Source organism: Dermochelys coriacea, chromosome 2 (genome assembly GCF_009764565.3).
Source record: "Dermochelys coriacea isolate rDerCor1 chromosome 2, rDerCor1.pri.v4, whole genome shotgun sequence".
In the NCBI taxonomy this organism is placed as follows: domain Eukaryota; kingdom Metazoa; phylum Chordata; order Testudines; family Dermochelyidae; genus Dermochelys; species Dermochelys coriacea.
Genome location: NC_050069.1, coordinates 20,516,880 through 20,544,192, shown reverse-complemented (window position 1 = coordinate 20,544,192; position 27,313 = coordinate 20,516,880). Strand labels below are relative to the sequence as shown.

Genomic DNA, 27,313 nt, shown 5'->3' with positions numbered 1-27,313 from the left:
GGACCATTCTGATCATCTAGTCTGACCTCCTGCACAGTGCAGGCCACAGAATCTCACCCACCCACTCCTAAGAAAAACCTCACCTATGTCTGAGCTATTGAAGTCCTCAAATCGTGGTTTAAAGACTTCAAGGAGCAGAGAATCCTCCGTTAAGTGACCCGTGCCCCATGCTACAGAGGAAGGCGAAAAACCTCCAGGGCCTCTTCCAATCTGCCCTGGAGAAAAATTCCTTCCTGACCCCAAATATGGCAATCAGCTAAACCCTGAGCATATGGGCAAGATTTTACTGGCATACCTACGCTAGTATACTTATACTGGGATAGCTGGACTGGTAATTCCCCCCATATTCAAGCTCTTAGAGGGTGTAGGAATCGGGGATTGTATCTCCCTGATGAACACCTTGGGACCTAAATGTTTTCATTTTACTGAAGTCAGAACAAAGAATGATAAAAAAAGAATATTCCTGCCCAGGAAGGCTCAGTAACACAAGCTGATAAGCATCTCTCTTTGCTCTGCAAATTACCGAGCTCGTCTCATTAGTGTTAACCACCTTCCAGACAACAGAAGAGGGTTCAAAGCTGTGAAGTATGTTGGGCCAGGTGGATTTTCCTACCTCTAACATGTCTAAAGGAAATGCCTTGACATTTGTTATTGCTCTTGGCACTACTCTCTAAAGCAGTGGTGTCTAACACTATGGCCTGGGGGGCCACTTCTAGTCCTCAAGGCTCTCGTGGTGACGCTTGAGGGCAATTGTATTTGATTTTGAACTGAAAGTGTGTGCTGGGAACCACTCTGGCCATATTTCAATGGAAGTGCTTAACTCTGCCTCAGAGAGGCAGTCGGCACACTGTCTCCCAGGTGTATCCTACCACTTCCCCCAGAAGCAGCTCTGGTGTGAGCCTGGAACTCTCTGAGCGTCTGACCTTCCCTGCTGCAGCTGGTTGGCAGCGCCCCATGCTGGGGGAACCCAGCACAAAGGGAGTGGAATGTAGCAAAATACCTGCCCCACAGTACAGATTGTGGCCCCTCGGATTTTCTTAAATGGTATGCTTGGGCCCTGCTGAAGAAGTTGGATACCACTGGTAGTATCTTGGAGGGGACATCAGAGTCTACCAGTCTGAATGTGAAAATGATATGAAATATTTCTTAGTGATAGAAACTAAGAGCTCAACCCATGGGAGATGCTCAGCTCCTTGCCAGACTAGTCCCCAAAAGTTCATTTTGTAATCTACGTGCAAGACTTCCACAATGTAATGTTTCCTTGCAGTATACTACTCAGCCACTAGATGTCTCTGTCTGCTTCATAGAGCTGCAAGCAGGGTGTGACCCCTATTAAATATAGACACAAAGCTGGAACTCAAGCTGTGTGGAAGCCCACCTATTTGTGTCTCAGGTTGTTTTAAATAAATGCCTCCTGTTTAAGATGGACAGTGGGTCCATGTATCAGGATACAGGGTGATTTATTGTGAGTGTCTTTCCAATGCAGCAACAAATATATGTTAGTTGGATGATTAACTGTTTTCACTAGCTGACAAACTGGGTCTTTATGAACTATACACCTTGAAGAATATCCTCTCTGCAACACCCAGCTTGAGTTATTTAGCTGGGCACTGGGGATCACCACCGGGGAAAGGGAGAAGAAATCCTTTCTGATTGGCCACAGAATGGCAGAAGAGATACTATCCAGACTTGCTGCATAGTAGCTTTTCTAGCTTAATAGGTGTCACGTATTCTCCACCATTTTTGCATCCCCCTCTAGGGTGGTAGGAGAAGAAAGTCCACAAAGCAAAGGGTTTTCTGGCTTCACCACTTCATCCCAAACCCTCCAGTATGTAGTTGTGCAGAGCGCCCCATATTAGTGGGTTCCATGCCCCATGGGGGGAGGGAGTGATTATCATTCACAGCCTCCCCAAATCCTGCCCCTCCTCCGAGCAGCAACACTGCACTGGTTCTGATACCACAGGGCCATATCCACCTGCATCGGTTGTCCTTTTCTGAACAACATCATGAATCACAATTCAGGGCCTGATCCTGCACTAAGTTTATTGGGAGTTTTGAATATGTAGCATCAGGGCCAACAAGGTCAGGTCACACAAATCAAAGGTTTTGAAACAAATTTCAACCTCTGGTCTAACAACACACAGTTTGGAAGTCAAAAAATCAGAAAGGTGTTTAAATGAGTGAAGGAAACTTTTTCCTCTTTCACCTAGCTGAGAAACAAGTTGTTTGGCCCACCGAAAAAATTCTAGGGACCCTCAGTTCACACACACAGGCTCTGCAAAAAAAAAAGTATGTTTGTCTGAGTTGGATTCCAGACATTTTGCTGTGGCCCCAGTTTTTCTCATTCCATCCTGTTTTGTGTCTATAAGCACAGCACGCAGCACCTGTACTGTATGAACAAGCCCTGCACAGACATGAAGGCCAAGATTTTCAAGTGACTCATGATTTTGGGTAGCCAGCTGAGGGCTTGAGGCTTGATTTTCAGAATGTAGGAGCCTGACAAGTGTTTCAAGTTGGGCATCCAAACCCTGAAACACCACAAACAGCCAGAGTGTTTTGCAGTTTGGGGCAGACATAGAAATGAGCTGGTCTTAATTCTCTCTCTGATAATTTAGCCACATACATCTTTGCCATTTTTCTCCTATTTGAATAAACATCTATAACATAAGAAAAACAGGGTGGGTGAGGTAATATTTTTTTATTGGACCAACTTTTTTTGGTGAAAGAGACAAGATTTTGAGCTTACACAGAGCCCTTCTTCAGGTGTGGGAAAGATACACAGAGTGTCACAGCTAAAACAAAGGTGGATTTTCCACTGAATGCATCCGATGAAGTGAGCTGTAGCTCACAAAAGCTTATGCTCAAAAAAATTTGTTAGTCTCTAAGGTGCCACAAGTTCTCCTTTTCTTTTCACAAATCATGAGTCACTTTTGAAAGTCTTGGCCAAAGGACTTGATCCTCCTTTCCTTGCCACCCAAAAACTGCATTTGTACCCATGAGCTTGTGAATGCCGATGCAGTCCACCAGAAATCTGATTTGCAAGCAAGGGTACATTGCATTTGCAAACCACACTTTTAGCAAAAAAAGTTGCCCAATGCTACAAGACCACCACATTTAACAGAAAGCTCTGTGTGTGTGTGTCGTTTGTTCTTCACAGGACGCTTCCAAAGGTACATCCTATTACTCACCACTGATTCAGCTTGGTAATGTAAAGTCAATGAAAAAAAAGGTGCCAACATTCCTCTGTGCTACAATCATTAAAGAGCAACCGCCAACGTTCCCACACATTTACAAAATTGTTGTTCTTTGTCCTATGTTGCATATGTGTTTCATAACCAAATGGTGTGCAGCTTGTCAACACCTTTTTACGCCATACATTCTTCCCTCCAGGGCTTTGTTTTGTATGTCATCTTAAGGAGCACAATGTCCTCTTTTTGTAACATGCAACAGAGGATTAATAATTAACATATTTCTCTCAAACACAAGCATCAAAGGAACTGGAAGGGCCCCGCACACCTGTCTGTGTACCTGTGGGCATTATGCAGTGCCCTCTGTGCTTGATCCACAGAGGATATGAATCTGCTACAGCTGTCAACTAATGGAGTTTGGCCCAGATCCTTTAAGGACTTAGGCCTCTGTCCTTTAATTCAAGCTTGTAGAGCTTACGCTCTTAGCTCTGAAGATCCTGAATTCAGTCCACTGTGACAGTCAAGAGGACAGTTGTTATATATGAATTTGAGATGGCTGTTGATGCCTCAAACTCTGAAATACGTTCTCGGTAAAACTATCCATGGAAACTCATGTACCACTCCCATTAAGTTCTGCTGTGAGTGTGCATCTGATGGATCCATTTGGGTTTTACTTACAAGCAACCCTGTGTATGTTTCATAGTGTCTAGTAGGTCTCTGCTGCTTCCTGCTTTATTTACTTTTTACTGTTACTTAGGCCATTTTCATGGAGTCAGGGAGCCAAGCTAAATTCTCCTCTTGTTGACACCAGTGCAATGAGGTTGGACAGTGTGACTGAGAGGAGAATTTGGCTCTCTGGGGTAGCTGGCGTGTAACTAAAAGTGGCATCTAGATCAGGATCTTTACTACTTAGAAATTTACTGTAGTTTTGTTCTTTACTGACCTCCTGATGTTCTAAGATTCTCATTTCACATCAGAGCTGTGTGAAACTGCAATTGGACAGAGGATATAATCCAGATAAAGAATAAACAGAGTGAAGGAACCATTTTAAAAATCTAAGATATCTGCTTTGTGCCAAACAGAATCCCACATACACTTTAACCTAGGGAACAGGCTATTTCTGAAACAGTCTTTTTTTTTTTTTCCTCCATGTTCCTTAAACCAGATCACCTGCCAAATACACTAGAGTGTTCCCTTGTGAAGAACTCCCCCAAAATCCTTTGGAACTTTAAAAGGTCAGGTTGACTGCTCCTGGTTCAAGAGAATGCCTGGTTCTTTGCTTCCTGCTTTACATGAAAGCAATGACATGTGATTGGATGTGCTATTATACTGGTTACTTTGGATGCATTTATAAGAAGAAAGCAGGTTGCAGGCTAAATGCTGTCACCCATCAGAACTACACGGTAGAACTACACGGCTTAGAGGATGGTATTGCTCTGACCAAATGTTTTCCATCATGTTTTTGCAACAATTGCCTATTTATTTCAATCCATAGGCACAATTAGAATTGACACCAACCAAATCACATTCCTCCTTTCTTTATGTTCATTTTATCAATGTATTTAGATATGGATTTAATATTAATGATAGACCTGGACCCAAACTTGGAAATGGAGTTGAATTGTAGTTTGTGCTTCAGACCTCTGTAGCAGGCTAAATATGCAGCCACATGTCTGAACACACCAACCTTGAGAAAAGTTCAGATTCAGAACCAGAGTCAAAACCCACATGTTCAGGAATGTTAGGGTTTTTGTTACCATCAATTGCAGAGATAAGGAATCTGATTCTGCTCTGAGTTACACTGGTGTAAACCTGGTCTGACTCTCTGGCAGCCGCTAATGTTACACTTGATTTCTATCCTATTCTCTAAAAGGTTCTTATATCATGCTTCTCACCCCAGTATCCGAGTGTCTTCCCATAGTAGCAAGCAAAGTGACAGCACAAATGCCATAAAGAAAAGGAGTACTTGTGGCACCTTAGAGACTAACAAATTTATTAGAGCATAAGCTTTCGTGAGCTACAGCTCACTTCATCGGATGCATTTGGTGGAAAAAACAGAGGAGAGATTTATATACACACACACAGAGAACATGAAACAATGGGTTTATCATACACACTGTAAGGAGAGTGATCACTTAAGATAAGCCATCACCAGCAGCAGGGGGGGAAAGGAGGAAAACCTTTCATGGTGACAAGCAAGGTAGGCTAATTCCAGCAGTTAACAAGAATATCAGAGGAACAGTGGGGGGTGGGGTGGGAGGGAGAAATACCATGGGGAAATAGTTTTTTACTTTGTGTAATGACTCATCCATTCCCAGTCTCTATTCAAGCCTAAGTTAATTGTATCCAGTTTGCAAATTAATTCCAATTCAGCAGTCTCTCGTTGGAGTCTGTTTTTGAAGCTTTTTTGTTGAAGGATAGCCACTCTTAGATCTGTAATCAGGTGACCAGAGAGATTGAAGTGTTCTCCAACTGGTTTTTGAATGTTATAATTCTTGACGTCTGATTTGTGTCCTGATTTGTCATTCTTTTATGTAGAGACTGTCCAGTTTGGCCAACGTACATGGCAGAGGGGCATTGCTGGCACATGATGACATATATCACATTGGTAGATGCGCAGGTGAACGAGCCTCTGATAGTGTGGCTGATGTGATTAGGCCCTATGATGGTATCCCCTGAACAGATATGTGGACAGAGTTGGCAACAGTCTTTGTTGCAAGGATAGGTTCCTGGGTTAGTGGCTCTGTTGTGTGGTGTGTGGTTGCTGGTGAGTATTTGCTTCAGATTGGGGGGCTGTCTGTAAGCAAGGACTGGTCTGTCTCCCAAGATCTGTGAGAGTGATGGGTCGTCCTTCAGGATAGGTTGTAGATCCTTGATGATGCGTTGGAGAGGTTTTAGTTGGGGGCTGAAGGTGATGGCTAGTGGCGTTCTGTTATTTTCTTTGTTGGGCCTGTCCTGTAGTAGGTGACTTCTGGGTACTCTTCTGGCTCTGTCAATCTGTTTCTTCACTTCAGCAGGTGGGTATTGTAGTTGTAGGAATGCATGATAGAGATCTTGTAGGTGTTTGTCTCTGTCTGAGGGGTTGGAGCAAATGCGGTTATATCGTAGCGCTTGGCTGTAGACAATGGATCGAGTGGTATGATCTGGATGAAAGCTAGAGGCATGTAGGTAGGAATAGCGGTCAGTAGGTTTCCGATATAGGGTGGTGTTTATGTGACCATCGCTTATTAGCACCGTAGTGTCCATGAAGTGGATCTCTTGTGTGGACTGGTCCAGGCTGAGGTTGATGGTGGGATGGAAATTGTTGAAATCATGGTGGAATTCCTCAAGAGCTTCTTTTCCATGGGTCCAGATGATGAAGATGTCGTCATCAATGTAGCGCAAGTAGAGTAGGGGCATTAGGGGACGAGAGCTGAGGAAGCGTTGTTCTAAGTCAGGCATAAAAATGTTGGCATACTGTGGGGCCATGTTTGTTTGCTCTCAACGTCTGGTCCTTGGGATTTGTTTCAGACCCATCTCTGGGTTAATATTGATAACATATGGGTAAAAATCATGCAATGCACCAGTAATATTTTATATACAGTTGTTCAAAGGTATATTTTAAAAAAAAGAAAATAGGCTGAAATTAAAATGGAACCGTATCCCATAGCAATTAATGTGACAGCTCTGTGCTACCCACTGCTCCAGTACCGGCAAAAGAGCTGCTTCCAACACCTAGGCCAATCTGCTAATTATCTGCACATAAATTATTTTAAACTTCCAGACAATCTCATTGCATTCTGCCAGGTTCCCTGTAGCTTGTTATTTCAGGACTTGGCCGTGACAGGCTGTGGCATGATATAATTCAGAGCGACACTACCAAATGTGCTATAATAGAATGTGAAGCAGGAAAAAAAAAAACACTCTCAGCACATGTCATTATTTCAAATAGCAGAACTGCAGGCAAAGTCTGACTTTTATTAACTATGACCATGCATATGCGGTGGATCAACTATTCAAATGCTGATGATCATTTAAAATGAGGAAGGTTATTTAGCTTAGGATTTCTCAACTTGTTTGTTACCAGGGACCGACTTGCTGCCTTCCTAAACTGTGTCAGGGAGATTTCCAGGACCAGCACCGGTCCACAGAATGGTTGTTGAGAAACACTGGTCTAGTGGTTACAGCAGAGGTCTGAGTTTAGTTCTAGGTTCTGATACTGACTCATGATGACCTTAAGCAACTCACTTAACCTCACTGCGCCTCAGTTTCCTATCTGTAAAGTTCAGATAAAACACCTCCCAGGGGTGTTGCAAAGCTTGATTCATTAACACTGCTAATGTCTCTGAGCTCTAGGAATAAAACATGCTATTTAAGTGCTAAGAATTCTGATGTGTCGACCCTGACCCCTTTCCCTTTTAACTCCTGATATGCACGTGTGGCTCTCTCCTTCTCAACCCTCACAATATTGACCTGGCCTGGAGGTTTCTCCCACATCTCCATTAGTTCTGGGGATCACAAGCAACAGAACTGGTGGGATGGAACCAGGGTTCTGTGGGTGTAGGAAAGCTATAGCATCTTCCACAAATTAAATCATTCCTTATCTTATTCCTTCTCTCACCTCTCTTGTTCTTCACTCCCGTCTCCCCAGTGTTGGCGTTCTTACAGAAAATCCATCTACTCCCAAATAAAATATCGTATTGCTGGAACCCATCTTCTGTGCCCTTCTTTAGACCAGCTAGTAGGAGACGATCAAAATATTAGGAATCCCTGCACTCATGTACAACATTCTCATTCAAATACACCATTGCCCAAACTCCACCCGAAGGACAGAACCTACCATTTGGTATTTAGGAAGAATGTAATGTGGCCACTTCAACCCTACAGGACAATCTGGGAGAATATCATATTTGTGCTTGAAAAAAAATTGAAAACCAAGGTCTTCCTATTCAGTGGTTGTGGAGATATGGATATATGAAATTTCCAGGTTGGGCTAAAAGTTCATTTCCTGCTGATCACTGGAATGTTTTCAGATATATCAGGCCAGTTCTTCCATCAGAGCTTCATTACGTTTATTCCTATCCGTAACTACTAGTAGGTGCTTCTAAATGCAGACAATGCACCACTCAGTCAATAGACCAAAAGAGATTTTGCATCAATCAGGGGGCACACAGAGGTTTTTAGGATTCCAGGGCAAAATCTGAAACTGAGAGCCCCACACACCCTTCCAAAAATTGTCTCTGAGGAGACACCTAATATTGGAGAGTGAGCCTGCCCCACACTCGCGCCACAGTGGTGGCTTGGCTCCTGTCCCACAGGCCTGGACCCAGCTCCTTGCTCCAGGCATTGTGACCTGGCACACAGGATTGTAGCAACGTTCAGATTTGGCCCGGATGCCCCTCTGGCATGATGGAGAGGCAGCTGAGCCAAATTGCAGGATAATGCTATGACCCCACATGCCGCCTCACAACAACGCTCAGTTTGGGGGTGTTCCTAAATTGGGAGGGCTGGGGCAAACTGTCCCTTTTGCTGCTCCAGCCCCGGGCTGCCCTGGTGCCAATGTACAAAAACAGAGAGATTAGATGGCTCAGGAGCTTGGCAAAGGGAGCAGGTTCCTTACAGCTACAGGGAACCAATTCAGCTAAGTGCAGTGAAGGTCAGCAATGATCAAAGTCACCTCGGACTGGTAGTGTTAATCTAATTATGAATGGGTAGGTAATTAACCCAAGGTCATAGAACAAGTTATTGGCAAGGCAAGGAACAGAATCCAGGTCTCCCAGCCTGTGTCCTTTGCCCTTACTCAGGCAAAATGCTCACTAGCAATGCCAGCATAAAGACTTCAGGATAGTAGTAGTTGTCTCTGATAACACCAGCAATAATAATGGAGATAAAAACAAACCAAAACCCCACAACTGACTGCCCCAAATTATTAGGAAATTTGGATCCAGATCTTGACTTGAATCCAAATTTTATAGCTCAGTCACAAAAAACCTACAAAATAACACTTAATAATAGGGAAACTAATGCAAATGTTATAGCATTACAGAATTAGAAGCAGTGTACAAAAGCCAAACATTTGTATTTAAATAGAAAGCACATTGAAAATATACTTACCGTACTATTATATGGGTACAGCATGTATGTAGCTACGGATACAAATGCACTATAAGGCCAAAACCAGCATGTATTATTCTGCATATCAAAGTGGTGTATCAGAAGTATTATTATTAGAAAATATTTTTGGGGAAGCATATGCAACTAGAATTTGAATTATATTGGAAACTCTCTCAGTGGATATTTTGTTATAAATCAAAACTAATATGCTAAACACAATATAATTTAACCCCTTCAAATTTAAAAAATATTTTGCAGTATTCAGATATTGCATCCATCAAGGAAAAAGAAGGTTAAACCAGCTGTTCATTAGCTTCCACCGAATCAGAAGCAGGAATTCAGCAAGCTCTTTAGATTCAATGTTCTCTCTTTCGCCTTTATGTACATAGCTTCTCAATCCCTTGCTAAGTTTCTTTTCCCTGCGTATTGCAGGAAAGAACTGTGAAACTCTTAAATTTAACATTATGTTCTTTGTCCTGCAACTGTTCCTGTTTTGCAAGCACATAGATTATATGTATGGGCCTGTAGGAATAGTCGAAGAGCTAATAAGGGAAGGGCTTGGCATGCCTTCACCATGTTCAAATTCTACAGTCAAGTCCAAACAAGAAAGTTTTATATCTCCTATGATTCCCAGTCCTCACTAAAATATGCAAAATGTCACTACTGGGAATTATACCTATTTCCCAGTGAGCTGTAAGACCAGATTCTAGTTAGCCATATGTCGTTGCGCTGTGCTTTGTTTACAGTTTATGCCATTTATTTTCCCAGGCATATGAGGTTTTCAAGAGACACACAGTTCCCTTTGCCTTTTAAAGATACATATGTGCAATTTCAATTTGTATTAAGCCCTTAACACAGCATGAATGGGAGAACCATGGAGGGAGTTCCACCAAACAATGTTATTAGTCCCCCGGGTTAGCAATCCATCAGCAGGGTTTGTAACTTTTTTGTGATGCACACTTGATCAGAGCTTTGTGCCTTGGGAAAAGCCAGGAATTCACTTTGTGAAATACATCGCAATGCATGCTCCCCACAACAAGGCTTCCCAGACTGAGGTACTATTCTAAAAGATGACTGGGAAGAATTAATTATTCTGTTCATGATGCAAGGGCCAGAGCAGAAGCCATCTGGTTCCCTAGAGGTTGTGTAGCTGGGACAACAGGAAGTAGGGAAAAAAATATTTTCATCAAGGAAGTAAGCAGATGACACTCTGAATATGCATAGGGGAAGGCCTGTAGAGTAAGATGGCAACATTTTTGTGTAGTCACTTTTCAGAGAAGAAATGCCCTTCCCCTGGAGCTTAACTAGAATTTAAAAGGAGTACCGTGCTTGCAGGTTCACTGAGCTGGGTCTGAAGATGGAGTTTAAAAGGGCATTTTCTAACCTGTACAAGCTGCCTAGTGATGGTAGAAACTCCAAAGATTTGGAGATCAGGCTCATATCAGAGATGAGTCCAAAAGTCTGGTTATGTATTCACACCTCTGGAACTTAAGTTGCAAATCTTCAGCTGGAAATTTAACAGGAGCAAGCATTCTCTTGAGACTTCTGACAAGTCCCACCCCACCCAGAAACAAGAAGCAAGCAAGCATATCCAAACACTTTAGAACAATAAAAAGTTGAGTTTCAGTCTAAAAATAGGGGATAATTCGGAGTACTTTATATATAGTAGCACATAGCAGCTTCAACCAAGGTAAGAGACCCAATGTGCTAGGAATCGTACACACATGTAGTAAGAGTCAGTCCCTGCCCCAAAGAACATACCATCTAGGCAGGCAATGCGTGGGAAGAGAAATAGTGAGTGCCTTGACCAAGGTCACAGAGCAGGTCAGTGGCAAAGATGGGAATACAACCTAGGATTCTGGCTCCCAGCCTAAGGCCTTAACTACTAGATATACTGCCTCTCCAGGTAGATTACTTTCCTCTTCAAATCAATTTATCTTCTCCCGAATCATCTGAGCATCCTCCTTTTGTCCAGAGTTGGTCAGGAATAAAAATTTCTGTTCCACAGAAAATTACAACATTTCCAACTAAACATTTTGATTTTTCCCATAGAAAAATTTAATAAAAAATTGACACATTTCCCTGAAACTTTTCAATTTTGACAAGACTGCATTTTTCAACTGAAAACTGTTGGTTAAAAATTTTCAACCAGCTCTAATTTGTCACCATAATTATTCATTAAATTTGCTGGGGTCTTTTACAGGGATACAGGATCCACCAACTACTGAAACCTTGAAGAACACATATTTAGAGCATAGAATGCTTAACATTGATTCTCTTTTCTAAAAATCACTCCCATGCTCTCAAATAACTCTCCCAGGAGGGACAGCCAGGAAATGGGACTGTCCTAGAAAAAATAGGACAGCTGGTCACTTTAACACAATGGTTAGTGGCTAGTAGCAGGCTAGTAATGGCTAGTAGCAGGCAGGGAAGCGCTCATCACACGAGCCTAGGAGGAGGGGCTGCTGTGGGGGAGTACTGTTTCCCCAAGTCAGGGAGAAGGGAGCCTAATTTGCTTTTTAGCAAAATGGGGGAGCTGTTCCCCCTTGCTGTAAGGGCAAATCCTGCTCATCATCAAAACTTTCTCCAGGAGATTGCAAAGGCAGCAAAACTAGTGTCCAATTCAGGTCTCCACAATTCAAGAAGGATGTTGACAAATGGAGAGGATTCAGAGAAGAGCCATGAGAATGATTAAAGGATTAGAAAACATCCTTATAGTGATTTAGGAGCTCAGACTATTTAGCTTAAAAAAGAAAAGGTTAAGGGGGGACTTGATTAGTCTATGAGTACCTACACGGGGCACAAATATTTAATAATGGGCTCTCAATCTACCCAGGGGTGAAAGTAACTTAAGGGACTTACCAGTATGCAGGGACGGGGTTCTGAGCGGGGGCCTCGGGCGGAAGGAGTGGGGCCTTTAAATCCCAGGACCCTTTAAATCACCGCCACTACCCTCGGGCTCCGGCAGCGATTTAAAGGGCCTGGGGCTCCGGCTGAGTTGCGGCGGCCGGGAGCCCAGGGCCCTTTTAAATTGCCCACCTGGGGAAGCTGCCAGTACAGTCGGCTGTGTACCGGTTCTTGCTGGTATGCCGTACCAGATGGTACTAGCTTATTTTCACCTCTGAATCTACCAGAGAAAGGTCCAGGGGTGAAAGTAAGTTAGAGGACTTAACGGTACACCAGAGTCCTGAGCAGGGGGCGTGGCCTCAACCGGAAAAGGCGTGGCCTTAACCGGAAGATGCAAGGCCTTAACTCCCCAGGCCCTTTAAATCTTGATTTAAAGGGCCAGGACTCCAGCTGCGGTAGTGGCGCTGGGAGCCCGGGGCCCTTTAAATCACCCCCGAACTACCAGCTGCAGAGGTTGCGGAAACCCTGGGGCTTGGGGGTGATTTAAAGGGCCCAGGGCTCCAGCTGCCGCTACCGCAGCGGAGCCCCGGGCCCTTTAAATCACTGAGGAGCCCTGGGGGCTCCCAGCTGCCACTGCTACCCCGGGGCTCTGGCAGAGCTTTAAAGGGCCTGGGGCTCCACTGTGGTAGCAGCTGCCAGAGCCCCGAGCCCTTTAAATCCCCACCTGAGCCCTGCTGCCCAAGCCCTGGGGTAGCGGCGGCCAGGCTCCATCAGGGATTTAAAGGGCCCTGGGGCTCCAGCCGCTGCTACCTCCCCAGCCCTTTAAATCCACTCCGAAGCCCCGCCGCCACTACCCCAGGGCTTTGGCAGCAGGGCTAAGGTGGAGATTTAAAGGGCCAGGGAGCTGGAACTCCGGCACCCTTTAAATCCCTGCCGCAGCCCCACCACTGCTACCCCAGGGCTTTAAATTGCCCTCTGGGAAAGACGGTCCCCGTACGGCACACTGACTCTTACCAGGGCATACCGGCTTACTTTCACATTTGGAAAGGTCTAACACGATCCAGCGGCTGGAAGTTGAAACTAGGCAAATTCAGACTGGAAATAAGGCATATATTTTTGACAGTGAGAGCAATTAACCACTGGAGCAATTTACCAAGGGTCGTGGTGGATTCTCCATCACTGGCCATTTTTAAATCAAGATTAGAGGTTTCTCTAAAAGATCTGCTCTAGGGATTGCTGTAGGGAAATTCTATGGCATGGAGGTCAGACTGGATGATCCCACAATAGTTCCTTCTGGCCTTGGAATCTAGGAATCTATGAGTTGGCTTCTACTCTGGGGAGGGGGTATGAGAGGAAAGGGGACTGGTGAGGGAGGGAACAGCTCAAGAATCCTGTGTGCTTGTTCTCCAGGGCCTCTAGCCACTAGCAAGAAAAGCAAAGTGTCTCAGAGGTGGTTCTAAAGCCAGCTCACGTCCCTCCTCGCAGTGTGCATGTGTGAGGAGGTAAGGGGAGTGGGGGTGGGGACGACAAAGGAGATGCATGGCTTCTATGGAGGTTACAGCAACAGAATGGTTCTGCTAATCCTCTGCCAGCTGGAGGGAAGGATTTTCTCCCCACCCCTGAAAAGCTAAGCCTCTTCCCCTTGGGTTTGGCAGGGATGTGTATTTGCCACACAACGCATCCTAGAAAACTCCAAACAGTAGCATCTCCAGGCAGTGTCTTACATGTTGCTAAAGCCACCTAATTCAACTGCTCCACTATTTTGCCATAGGTTGTCTAGGGTCATGAAACCTAACGCCTCCCAAAAGGCTATATCTTCTTCTTTTTCCTATCCTTTTTAGATTCCTTAACTCCAGTGCCCACAGCAGGTGGCGGAAGGCTACAACATCTCTACCTGCTAATCCTGCAACACCAACCATTGTTCTTCAGTGGTGTTTAGTTAGCTAGAATTCCTCTCCCAAAGTTCATTGTTTCCTTCCCTAGAACGTATCTTTTCCACACAGGGGCATGCACAAGCGGGAGCAAGCAGGGGCCTTCCCCCACCCCAATATTCATCTAAAAAAAAGATGTATTTCTGCTCCAGCCCTGGACCCAGACTCGGTCACTGCCCCAGGCCCCAGCCACGGCTCTAACGTGCCCCTCCAAAAGTGGTCAAATTTAAATTCCTGCACACACTCGTCTGGCTCCACAGATCAATTTGTTTGCTCAGAGCAGCGCAAGACGTGAATGGGCTGCTTCCATGAGACTTTTCCCTTTCACTCCTTACCATTTAACCACAGCCCTTGGAGTGCAGCAATCCCTATGTGATCATTATTTACTATAACGAGCCCCAATGTGGCGGAGAGCAATGCTCAGCATCACAGCTGCACAGAACCAGCAACGTGCCCATTAACAACATTTCTGAGAAATTCTGTATAAATTTACTTTGGTCTGAAATTCAGGTCCCAAATTTTTCATAATTTAAAGTATTCTTCCTCTATTCATAATGAAAACATTGTGCTTTTCGCCTGAAAGGGTGATTGAAAAGGGATTAGGCAAATGCCAGACAGACACATGGAGCTATCTGCTTATATTCTCTAAGACTATAAATTCTTCACTAGGAATAGTGTTTGTGAAGTACCATGAACATTTAGGGGGCTAGACAAATACATATTAATAAGGATTACAACCCGTGGATCCAATAAAGCAAACACTTACATGAGGAGTCCCATTGATAGGCCTTATCATAGCAACGCACATTATTATGTATTTGTATGACGGCCAGTAATGCCCATAGATCCCAAATGAGGCCCCATCTTGCTATATGTCGTGGTTACAGGACTCACTGTATCTCTGTCCCCTCCCTGGTCTCTCGGAGTGCACCCCCTCACGTGTCAGACCTTGTGACTTACTTATCCTGGGGAAGAACGGGCCCTGGGTTACAGCACCCTGCGTATTAATTGTGCTTATCCAGCAGGTCCAGCTGAGTTCTGGCACCTACAGTTCTTCCCCTTGGGAGTCTATGGCCAGTGGTGAATATAGTGATCAGACAGCACTGGAATGGGTTACCTAGGGAGGTGGTGGAATCTCCATCTTTAGAGGTTTTTAAGGCCCAGCTTGACAAAGCCCTGGCTGGTATGATTTAGTTGGAGTTGGTCCTGCTTTGAGCAAAGGGTTGGACTAATGACCTCCTGAGGTGTCTTCCAACCCTAATATTCTATGATTCTATGACAGGCTTCTTAAGTCACAGCAGTGTTTATGAAACATAAGAAACAAAGTATTTTGAGAAAAAAGGATTTTAAAACAACAGTCTACACACGTCTATCTTATATAAAGACTTCCCATCCCCTGGTGTTAACTTAGCCAGCCCTAACTTCTCCAGACACCGCAGTGAGTATCTGCATCTCAGTCTCATTCCCCGCGAACAACTCCCTCCCTTTCTTAACAGCATGTTCCTTTTCAAACCCGTCAGAGTTCTTTTGCTCTATGGTTCTCAGGCCTTGTTGCATCCTGGCATTGTCTCTTAACAATCCTAAAGTGTTTGCAAAGAAGTGGTTTATCTTGAGCCATTCTTTCCTTTCTTCTTTGTTTCCTCCCCAACACACACTTATTTAACATACACCAATATAATCATACAGAAAACATCCCCATAAGCAGATCAAAATACAGTATTCATAAATGACTACAAAGGCCCTCAAAATCCATCATAGAGGGGTGCTGTGCAAATGCAGAGCAAGAGGCCATTCCTGCTTCGAAGAGCTTACCATCCGAATAGATCAGAGAGACAAAGTGCGAGAGAAAGGGCAAGCATGGTTTCTGTACATTCGTTAATGTGTTCCAAATTTCAGACCATAGAAATCTTAGGGCTGGAAGGGACCTTAAGAGGTCATCTAGTCAATCCCCCCATGCTGAGGGAGAAATAAATATACCATAAAGTGGTGCTTTTAGGTTGAGAGTTGCCTGGAGGCTTAGGAAATTCTGCAGCACCTCCAAAAGCATTGTGATATCCTAGATTTACTTTTTTACTGCTGACTGTGGGCAGGGTGAGGCCATCTGGGAAGGGCTCGGTGGACAGTTCAGGGAGAAATACAAACCCTCCCTGTATAAATTCACCAGACTAACTCCTAAATTCCTTGGCCTGAAAGTTCCTGAGCTGTATTATAGCGTGATGCTGTTTAGGACTTGATGTCATCCCATTGCATTGTGGCATCCATGACACTTCCCCAGAGATGCTTGTGCTCCTAGCCACCCACCCTCAAAGCACAGCTGGCAGGAACAAGCTTGGCAGAATGAAGAAGTAGGTGGTTAAAATGAGCTCGGAGTTCCAGGAAGCCAAACCCAGATAACAAGGAGAAAAGACTCAGTAGCTTCCCGTCATCACTTCAGTTTAGGGAGCTCACCAGCACTGGCATTTGCTGAATATTCTGGACCAAAGTGATTGGGGGGGTTAGCCCACTGGCCACTGTTTAAAAAAAATGGAAACTGGTAAATGGAAATGGAAAGCGACAAAAACTTACCCTGCTGGTAAGCAGAGACTTCTGCCTTTTGTGTAGATCAATATTGTCTCATGGTTTCCTTGTACATCTCCATCTGTCTGTTTCCAGCTGTTGCCTTTTGTCCTACACTTAAGACAAGTTCTTTGGGGCAGGGATCATCTTTGTATTCTGTGTTGTACAGCCCCTAGCACAATGGGGTCCTGATCCATGACCAGGGCTCCTAGGCACTATGGTAATACAAATAATAAATAATAATACTTCAAGGTACAGGTTCTGTTTAATGTTTATAATAACTGACATACAGAATTAAGAATGACAATCACTCACCTCCAGTTGGCAATCTGTAAGACCCCATTAAAATCACAGGGGCTGCATGAATGTATTAGAGCAGAATCTGGCTCATTGAGCCCAGTGGTGACAGCACCAAAAGACTGCATTCCTTCCTCTGTTACAAAGATGCAAGCCCATGATATGGCCCCCAGCATCTAAAATCACCCGAAGGGTCACATTAGACTTAAATGCAAATGGTGTTATAGATTTTTGCTTTCAATCACACCCCTAGCATTTTGGTTTACATGTGTATTTGTGAGAATGAGCTATCTAATATATATTTGTAGGTGTTCATGCAATAATGGGATTTGATCCTGCTTCCCCCGGAGTCAGATGAAACTCCCATTGACATAATAGGGAGCAGGTTTGGAGCCATTTTTGCCTTGTTGATTTCCTGCTAGCATGTTATTGGGTTCCTATGGATTTGCAGCCTGGAAAATATTGCATTTAACTACAGAAAAAGACAAAGTGCTGTCAATGTTTGTTCATCTGTGATGGATTTCCACTGTATTGATTTTTCCTACTCTCCTCCTTGGCTTTAGGTGTATTCAGAAAGTAACTTTGGTGAAACCTTTCATTACTCCCTAACCAATTTTCTTTCCCATTTTATGAACAAATTAACAAATAACTAACTTCCTTCCAATCCCACAAAACACTCACAGGCCAGAGGTGATGCCGCAGGCAATTCTAGGAAAAATGTCTTTATTAAACATGTGGAGAATATTTCTGGCTGGAAAATATTTTGTCTAAATGATTTTTTTATGAAAAATGCCCTTTTTGCAAAACTTTTCCACAACGATTTTTGATGTTTCATCCCAATTTGGGACACATGTTTTTTTTAAATGTAAAAAAGTTTTTGCAGAAAGGAATTCCCTATTTGGCTGGCTCTAGTTGAGAATCTAGTGTTACATGCTGGGGCTTTAAAGTGTGTTCTAGTTGCCTGACATATTCCTCCCACCCCCACCCCCACCCCATCACTTGCATTCCTAAACCCCGGTGACCCACTGAACAAGATCCCTCCTGAAACTCTACCCTCTTGCTCCACTTCCACATACCATCCTGCAAATACTGCCTTCTGTACCATTTACATGACAACCTGCCAGGAGCCACACCCTTGCTGAATACCTGATAGAACTGCTAAGCTCTTCTGTATTCATGATGGTGGCAAACTCTTTAATATCCTCCAGGAAACCCAATTGATGAAGCTGGTATTTTTACAAAAAAATAAATAAATCTTTAACTGCCGCCAAAGCACTCAGTTCAGAGTCCAATAACAGGAGCAGAGAGAAATTCAGAGGTGTATAATAAACAAATGGTAAAAAGACATACAAGCAGATAAGATCCAAGGTGGTTCAAGTTCTGATGGCAGATCAAGACAGCAGTGAGAAATTCAGGGAGGCCATGCAAGGAGCAGCAGGGGACAAGGCTCCTACACCAACAGTATCAAGATTGGATGAAGGAACAAAGAGGCAGATGATGCTCCCACTTAGGGATAAATTGCACCCATTTTGGCAAAGCTCTGCATTGCAGGCTGTACCAGCCCTGGAAGGGAGCTGGGTGGGCCGGGGAGGGGGAGATTAGGGATGGATTGTACACAATTCTCCATGATTGCCCTGGAATACAGGGAATCTATGGAGCCTTCTCCTTGCAGTGCACCCAACCCTCTCTCTGGGTCACAGCATGGGGCTGGCATGTTCCTGTCTTCTCCAGGACAGCCCTTCCCTCTGTCTTGGAAATGGACTGTCCCACCCTTGGGGTCTTGAATTCTTGGAGTCTTTCCAATCACTTAATGGGATTTGGGTCAGACTCTTCATTTCTAATGAGAGGTGCTACCTGTTAAGCAATGAAGAACTGAGCAGGGAAAAATAAGAAACAAATGACAAACAGCAATGAGCCCAGGGGGTAGCAGCTGTCTAAATGAGGGGAGAGGCATGCAGAAAGTTAGGATCCTATGGTAATTTGCAACTGATAGAATATATCCTTAGCCAACCCCAGTTTAACCCAGATTTCTTCTAGAACAAAACCTCGCTACAGTATTGTCAACTGCAGGTGATGTTGTAAACTCATCAGGTTTAATGCAGATTGCGTAATGGGGTTGCATAAGATAACTTCCATGGAGTCAGCTTTTTCTGAGGTGTTATGAATGTGTCAGGTTAATTTGAGCTAGATGAAAGATGGATTTTTTTAAGAGCACACAGCTCCTGTAATATTAAATGCTAGCATCTACCAGATTGGTCATTAATAAGGTAAAAAGAAAAGGAGTACTTGTGGCACCTTAAAGACTAACAAATTTATTAGAGCATAAGCTTTCGTGAGCTGAAGTGAGCTGTAGCTCACGAAAGCTTATGCTCTAATAAATTTGTTAGTCTCTAAGGTGCCACAAGTACTCCTTTTCTTTTTACGAATACAGACTAACACGGCTGCTACTCTGAAACCTGTCATTAATAAGGTGTAATTGTATATAATAAAGGGTGCATGAAACACTTAAATAAAGTACCAGGGAGAGCCAGGGCACTGTCATCCAGCAGTGTCAGAAATGTAAACTTGACGCAACCAAACAAATGCTGACAAAAGTATTAAGAGATATAAAAACTTTGCTGAGGGATGAGAACAATCTTGGTTACATCTGAAATGTGTCTAATGGTAAGAGACACTCGGGGACATTAATGACTCTCTCCCTTCCATATAATGGAGTTTTGGGGATGATGATAAGAGGTAAGATTCTGAGGAGGGCAACCCAGGAGAAAATTAAGACTGAAGGGAATGGGAGACAGCTTGAATGGTCCAGAGGATAGAGTTCACTTGCAAGCAAGAAGGGCTTCAAGTGCCTTGTACATCAGGAAAAAACCTTGCTGCATCCCTCGCTGACAGGCTAAATAATACAGCCGCAGGGAAGGTTGGTCCAAGGCACTATTCTGCCATGATCGCTTAGGGGGAGATCCTCAAAGGCACAAAGGGCAGAAAGGCAGCCAGCCCCCACCCCAACTAAAGGTCAATGGAAGTTGAGTGTTGTGACACTTCCCAGGGGTACCCAAGATTGTGAGGCACCTCACTACCACCTGCCTTTAGCATGAGGAAGACTTGTCTGTAACTACCGTGGGTCATCGCTCCAGCTCCACCCGCCCTGGGGAACACAAGCACTCCTCTCTAGGCCTGCGCAGGCCCCACTGTCTCTCTGCAGGTTAGCAATAGGCATACTCCAGCTGCTGTTCCATTGGACACTCGTAGTAGCCACAGATTCACAGCTTTCAAAAAGACAGTATCCCCAGCCTACAGATTTCACCTCAGATCACCATTCTGCTTAACACACAGTGCTTAGATATGTTTACAGTGAAAATAAGTAGGGGTTATTTAACAGAGAGGAGAAATTCAATGATAGCAAGTAAAATATTGGAAACAAATTGCTGCATGTAAAATAAAATTATAACACACAATCTAGAGCCTAGTCTTAATTAACAAAACACTCTTATGTCTGAAGCATTACTCACCTGCACTTTCCAGCCAGACTATAATCTTCCATTCATGAGACAATCACACCGTCAGCGTGCCTCCTCTGGGAATGGCCCAGGGTTTGCATCCCCAGATATTTCAGAAAAATCCACTGTCCTTATTAATAAGCAGCAGCCTGCTGGTTGTTTTTTCCTGCATACTCTTTTTTTGTAGCTTTCATCATCTTTTAATCAGTATCTGGCTCAGTGTCCAAATAGGCCTCCACTGGGAAGCAGACAACACACAATCCACCTATAACCACACAGGTGTCAGTTACCATCTACCTGAAAGGAATCTGTCTGAGGCACTTCACCTCCTGGTGACCCATCTTACCTCAAGAATATAATTTTCTATAGATACATATCTTCTTAAGTAGTATCTGTATGTACATTTTGCAACAATTATGACAACCAGTGGGCTACTGGCTCTCAATAGAGATCTCACATGCAGCCCTAATATGTATACACCTGACCCAGGGGATCCATGTAAAACCTTATGCATCCCCTGTGCCTTCTGACAGCTGGCATTGAGAGGCCCCTGGGTCACAGGTGTCTAGCTACTGTTTGTGCCTTTGACAAGCTCAATCTATGTGAACTGAGAGAACAGTTCATGTAAGTGATGGATATTTGGCCAAGGTCTTTCAGAGGAGCATGCCTGCAGTGCCAAGGGGCCTGAGGGCAATGTACATTTGTAAGGTTGCAGTTCTACTCGTCAGCCACAATGGAGTCTCCCCATCATGCACATTTATCAAAGAGAGATGCCAGCTGTGACAGGTCAGAACTGGGTTCGATAGAACATAATTAAAGAGGAGAGAACAGATTACATTAAAGAGAGATTAAAATAACTCAGTCCCTCAGAAGAATCCACCCCTGGTCCTCTAACCTGGCTGACATCTTTTCTTCACAGAATCATAGAAATGTAGGACTGGAAGGGACCACAATAGGTCATTTAGTCCAGTCCCCTACGCTGAGGCAGGACTAAGTATTATCTAGACCATCCCTGGCAGGTATTTGTCTAACCTGCTCTTAAAAATCTCCAATGACTGAGATTCCACAACCTCCCTAGGCAATTTGTTCCAGTGCTTAACCACCCTGACAATTAGGAAGTTTTTCCTAATGTTCATGGTTTCTAGACCAACCAAGACAAACTTCTTACTGCTTCAAGTTCACAGAGTCATAAATGTTAAGGCCAGAAGGGACCATTGTGATCATCTAGTCTGACCTCCAGGCTCTAGGATTGCACTCAGATGCCTGTCCCTGAACAGCCATCCTTTGTGTCACTCATTAGGTTCACACCAGTATATGTTGAATGGGAATCTGAGGCTGCGAATTCATTACAAGCGAGGGACATGGTTCCCTTGCTTGTGTATGCATACGCATGCTAGCTGTCATGGAGCTAGACCCGAGTATAAATAGCAGTGTGGCCATGGTAGTCAGGCAGCAGAGGCACGGCTGAGCCACACTAAGTACAAACCAGCCTGAAAACGGTGGGCATGTACTCAGTAGGGTGGCCATTGCCACATCCCCAGAATACTGGACATTCCAGTACTTCTGGGAATGGCATGGGCCCGCCCCCACCAGCGTGACCTCACATGCACTGTGTGTGTGAGATCACACTGCATGGAGGATGCCATTTTGAAGAGAGCACTTCCCCGCCCCTAGTTGCCCCACGGGGGGCAGAGCAGCACTCTCTTCAGAATGATCTCTTCCATCTGGGATACCAGACGAAACCACACAGATATCTCTCAGTACCGGACAGGAATCAAAACCATTGAAAATGGGGACTGTCCAGCTTAAAAATGGATGAATGGCCTGCCTAGTACTTGTCACATCTCAGCCGTTCCTCCACTGCCACTGCCTATGATACTGCGGCTACTTTACTATTGATAATTGCATTAGCTCTCATCAAGCTATGATAAGTACACGAGCAGGGGATTCACACCCCTAGCTTGTAGCATAGACATAGCCAGTGGTTAGCATCTGTAATTCCAGAGGGTGATTATCATACATGGGCCTTACAAACTGTCTGAAAACAGCCCACCAGGATAGTGATAAGGTCAGAATGCCAGCCTGAGAAGTTTAGCTGTGTTGGGACAGGGCTGCCAGATTCATAGCTTAAGAGAGAAAAAATGCATCTCAAGCAATTTTCCCATATGCAAACTGAAGGCAGTTTAAGCAAGCAAGCAGATTAACTTTAAGAATTTAATTTAAACAATGTAATCCCAAATGGGCCCAGCCCAAGAGTTCTGCTGTATCACCAAAATGGGATAGGGGGCAGAGGATTTAGGATTCAGCTGGTACAAAATTGCCTTTGGATGCTGTATTGGAGACAATGTCCCATTGCAGCATGCTGGTGTTTTTCTGCATTCGTTTGTTTAAACAAATAATTGCCAAATTCCATTGCTGCCAGAGAACAGCATGTGAAAGAACCTTTCCAAACCCAGCTCCAAAGGACAAGCTAGACTTCAATCTGTCACCATAAACCTAGAAGTCGTCTGGGTTCACATAGCATACTCCCTTCCTTCTAGTCTCTGCTTGATGTTTTCCAAGGTGCTAATAGCACTTGGATCCCTTTCTGAACCACAAGATGTTTACTGTATCAACCACGGGAATACATTTCTTTATGAATGTCCCTGCCCATTCAGAGCAAATATGCACACTGTCTGTTTTCAAAGCATCAGTGTGCTTCCTTAATTAACAAAAAAATCAAAAAAAGTTATCCTCCAATGTCTTAATAAGATTTTATATTGTTATTAGTTTTAAAGTATCCTGGCAACAGACTAACAAAATTATAGTGATGCCAGCTATGCACACACCTTTGGTTAGGATGTGTCAGCATTTTTTCATCATGAATCCTTCATTTTTGGTAGAGTAGAAGGGAGTGGGAAATTGATAAAAATGCTTGCACTAATTGACTCTGGACTGAAATATGGAAGCTGCTTCTTTATTAATCCAACTTTAAAAAAAATTAGTCTTAACCATTTATGATTCTGATTTTTAAGATTGCATTTGTATTTAATTTGAAGTCATGGTAATTGCCTGCCTCCATGGTTAGTTAGATGTCTAGCTGCTTATCTGAGTGCACACTTATAGGGAACTGAGCATGCTCAATGTCTGAACAGAGTTTGCACATGCTATCGCACATGTGCCATTGTAAAAATCTGGGCCAACAAATACTTAGGAACAGGGCCCTTCAGTTCTGCATACAGACACTTTTCAATAAAGCAAACTGCATTTACAAAAATTAGAATCTCCAACCCCCTATAGTAAGAAACCCATGAGAAAAGGCAGGTGCTGCCAAAGGGCTGTATGAATACAGTCTGCGTGCCTCATTACCACGGGAGCACAGGTGTATAGGCACATGGACACACGTTTACACTGACATCATTCTTTCCTAGAATAGTTTCATTATGGGCCTGATCCAAAGCCCCTTAGAATTCAATCAAGTCATTGACTTCAGAAGGCTATGTGTCCAGCCTGGTAAGAGGGGGTTCACTGTATCCAAAATTGCTATTGCAGTCTCACACGGGAAGACTGGGAGCTGGCCAATGGCTCCCTCAAGCTGTTCCATTGTCTTCAGACTGAGAAGTGAAGCATCCCCTCATATATCAACACGTGAACTCTACTGGCTTTTACACTCCTCCTGGCCTTTGGTGAATGAGATGGAGGGTTCTCTCTGTTCCTTCTGACATGTCCCATGATCCCAGAATACCTAACATCCCACTGAACTATCATTGCTGCCATCCTCGCAAGTGGACATAGATTTTCCCCTCATCATTGCTCCCTACCTTCACTTCTGTGACAGCTGAGTTAAGACCCTCCCTTAATCCAGCTGTCCACCCTTTGGGTACTATATTGCATCTTCATTTTGTATCTGATGAGCAGATGCTGGTATGCTTAAGAATTGAAGATTTAGCTTAGAAGATGGGAGATGTCACAGAGTAGGAGGGAAATCCTGGCCCCTTAAAGGCAATGGGCAAAAATTCCATGGACTTTAGTGTGGACAAGATTTCACCTGAGGTCTATAGCTTGAAGAATCTTTAGAACTAAAAGGGAAATATTTCTTTTCAGAGTCAGGTAGGTGGAGACAGAAAGCCAAGGGTCAGGAAAATGAATCTTTTCTGTTTCTTCTGACACTAAATTTTTTTAGTTTGTGCACATGTTGCCACTAAACCACTTCAGGCTGGGACTTTTAAAAGAGTTCAAGGGTCTTCGGTGCCAACATTCCAGTGAAAGCCAATGGGAGTTGGGTGCCTATTATCTTTGCTCTCCTTTAAAACTTCTATCTGTTACATCTCACACTTTCCACTGGACCAGTGTGAAATGCAAAATCAAATCTAGAAACCTCAAAAATAAATGCTGTCCATTTTCCACACCCAGATCCAACCAGTGGTCAGAAATGGATTCTATGTTCAAGCAAAACCAAAACACTGAAAAGTTCTTTTGAACAAAAAAAACAATTTTTGCATCAAAAACCAGGTGTGATCTGAAAGCTCATAACTTTCCAATATGTGAAAGAGCCATTTTCATGGGAAAGTCACCAAGGCTAACCTTTTCAGCTAAGAAAATGGCCTGCGGGAGAAAAATGGATAGTTTTGTCCTACTCTCCCCTGCTTCCTATAGCACTTCTGTAGTAAAGGGGTTATCATGGGTTTATGTGACTTACCCAGAGATATGAGGATGAAGCCAGACTCCACCCCATCGCTACTTCCTGTTTTGTCAGTGAGTTTTTCCCCTCCTGCAGTTCAATAAAGAAGCAAGTTCCCAGCCTGCAGTCCTGTGAGAAGCATGCTATTTTTGTTGCATTAAGCAGTTCCTTTACAAAACTTCCTTCCCTGAATGGAATGTGTGTTTTGCTGCATGGTACAGGTGAGAGAGAGAGAGAGAAATCCTAACACAAATAATTTGAGAAGAGGGGGTGAGAAAGATAAGGGGCAGAGAGAAGAAAAAAAGGGACAGGGAGGATGAGAAAAGGATGAAGGAGAGGAGGGATGAGAGAAAGATTGGAGGAGGGGAGAAAAGGAACTATCCCCAAGCATGATTTTTTCATGGGTACAAATTAATAAGCCGGATGTGATTTAATCAAAAATTAAAATAGACCACCAGGTTGGGATTTAAAAATAGGTGCAGACTATATAGCCACTTGCTTTAAATTATTTGAATATGTGGGTAAAAAGCCTCCTGACCCCCAAGAAAAAGCCAAAACTGCAAAGAATATAGGGTCAGGTTGTGATACATCATAGTATCTTAGAGTTTGATCCTGCTCCACTGAAATCAATGGGAGTTGCTCTATGGACTTCAGTGGGGTAGGATCAAGCCCTTACTCCATGAGTAGTCCCACAGGAACCAATAAGACAGCTTATGAAATATGGTTCTACTTGACATGAATGGCAGAATGTAGGCTCTTAATTCCTTCTAACACTTCCCATGCACCAGCCCATAATACCTAAAATCTCACTGAACTGCAAAATCTAACTGTTTCCAGGTCACTTACCAGTCCAAATAACTTACATTAATATATATATACACACAAATGAGCTAATACACAGCCAGGGCAATCACCAAAGATTAGCCATTCTTGGAGTGGAGTGTCACTCACTTTCTCTGCTCTCAGAATGGTGGCAGTTTAACAGTTCTGGGTGATTGTACTACCACCCCTGGGCCAGATTATGATGACTTTACTCATACTGAGTAGTATCTTACTCCAGAACTAGTCTCACTGATTTGAAGGGGAGTATTACTACTTACGGAGTAAGATACAATTCCATGTGAGAAGGATATCAACATCTGGCTCACTAGTATTAAATATTTATATTGACACATAGAGGCCTCATTCAGAATAAGAGCTTTATTGTGCTTAGGAGCTGTACAAACACATAAGACACATTCCTTGCAAAACATAGCCCCTGTCCTGAATAGTTTACTATCTCAGTACCCTATGATTTACACATGCATCTTAAAAATTAAATAATGCACTAAGCATAAATTATTCCTGGTGCCTGATGCAAAGATACCTGGCACCAAGAGTGGAGCACAGAGTGCTGCAAATAGAAATGGTCAGTTTACAAGAAACGGGGGTGAATGCTTCAAACAGCCAGTTGTCCAGAGAACACCTAAGATGAGCACAATTTCAGCTGCCTTTGCCACACGTAACACAGCCAGAAAGGATGGACAACTTATAACCACGGCCTGAATTACTTACTGTGTTGAGCAACACCGATTATTATGTATGTGAGGGAGCTTGTGGGCTATGTGGAAGAATCTTGGAAGTAATTGAACCAGCGGTTTTCATAATTTATGACCGTGACAGATGCAGAGTTAATGAACAGTGCAGGGAAAGTGACCTTATTGGGAACTCTTGCTTGTATGCTTATACTAGGTATCTTCAGTAGTTTTTCGCTCTGTCTAATAGATAGGGGAGATTTCCACATAGTCATGGTGCAGTTTCAAACTGATAGTGTTCCCAGAAACAATGACAACAAAAGATTTATTTCCCAAATGAGAGTGCCTCCCTTGATGAAGGAGATGGATGGTTTGGAAGTGTAGAATGGACTCTCTTCCCATAGGGGGAAGATGCAGTCCTCACATAGAACAAACAAAAAGTACAGTTTTGTTTTCTTTGTTATTGTTACAAGTGTTATTACATCTCTCTCAGGCATGGCGTTCAGCCAGCAATTGGGACTGATACTTAACCTGTGTATTACACAACAGGATTTGACAAAGCACATATTCAAGGAATATATTAATTTGTTTAGCGGGTCAGGGACATTACCAAAAATGCATAAAATAACCTTGGGCCAGATTCCCTGTTTTGCTCCCGCCCTTTTGCACTAATTGTGCAGCACAATGGGACTGGAAAGCAGTTGGAGCTGGATGGCACAGAATTCCCCTC

At 43.6% G+C, this 27,313-nt stretch overlaps 1 long non-coding RNA gene across 1 annotated transcript in view; it reads right to left on the bottom strand.

Annotated features, from left to right (window-relative positions):
- The window catches only part of LOC119851834, a 55,321-nt gene extending 36,917 nt beyond the window's left edge, over nt 1–18,404 (bottom strand). The window contains exon 1 of the long non-coding RNA XR_005291420.2: nt 18,263–18,404. This is a non-coding gene — a long non-coding RNA (uncharacterized LOC119851834). The remainder of the gene's footprint in view (nt 1–18,262) is intronic.
- Between the last annotated feature and the right edge of the window lie 8,909 nt (nt 18,405–27,313).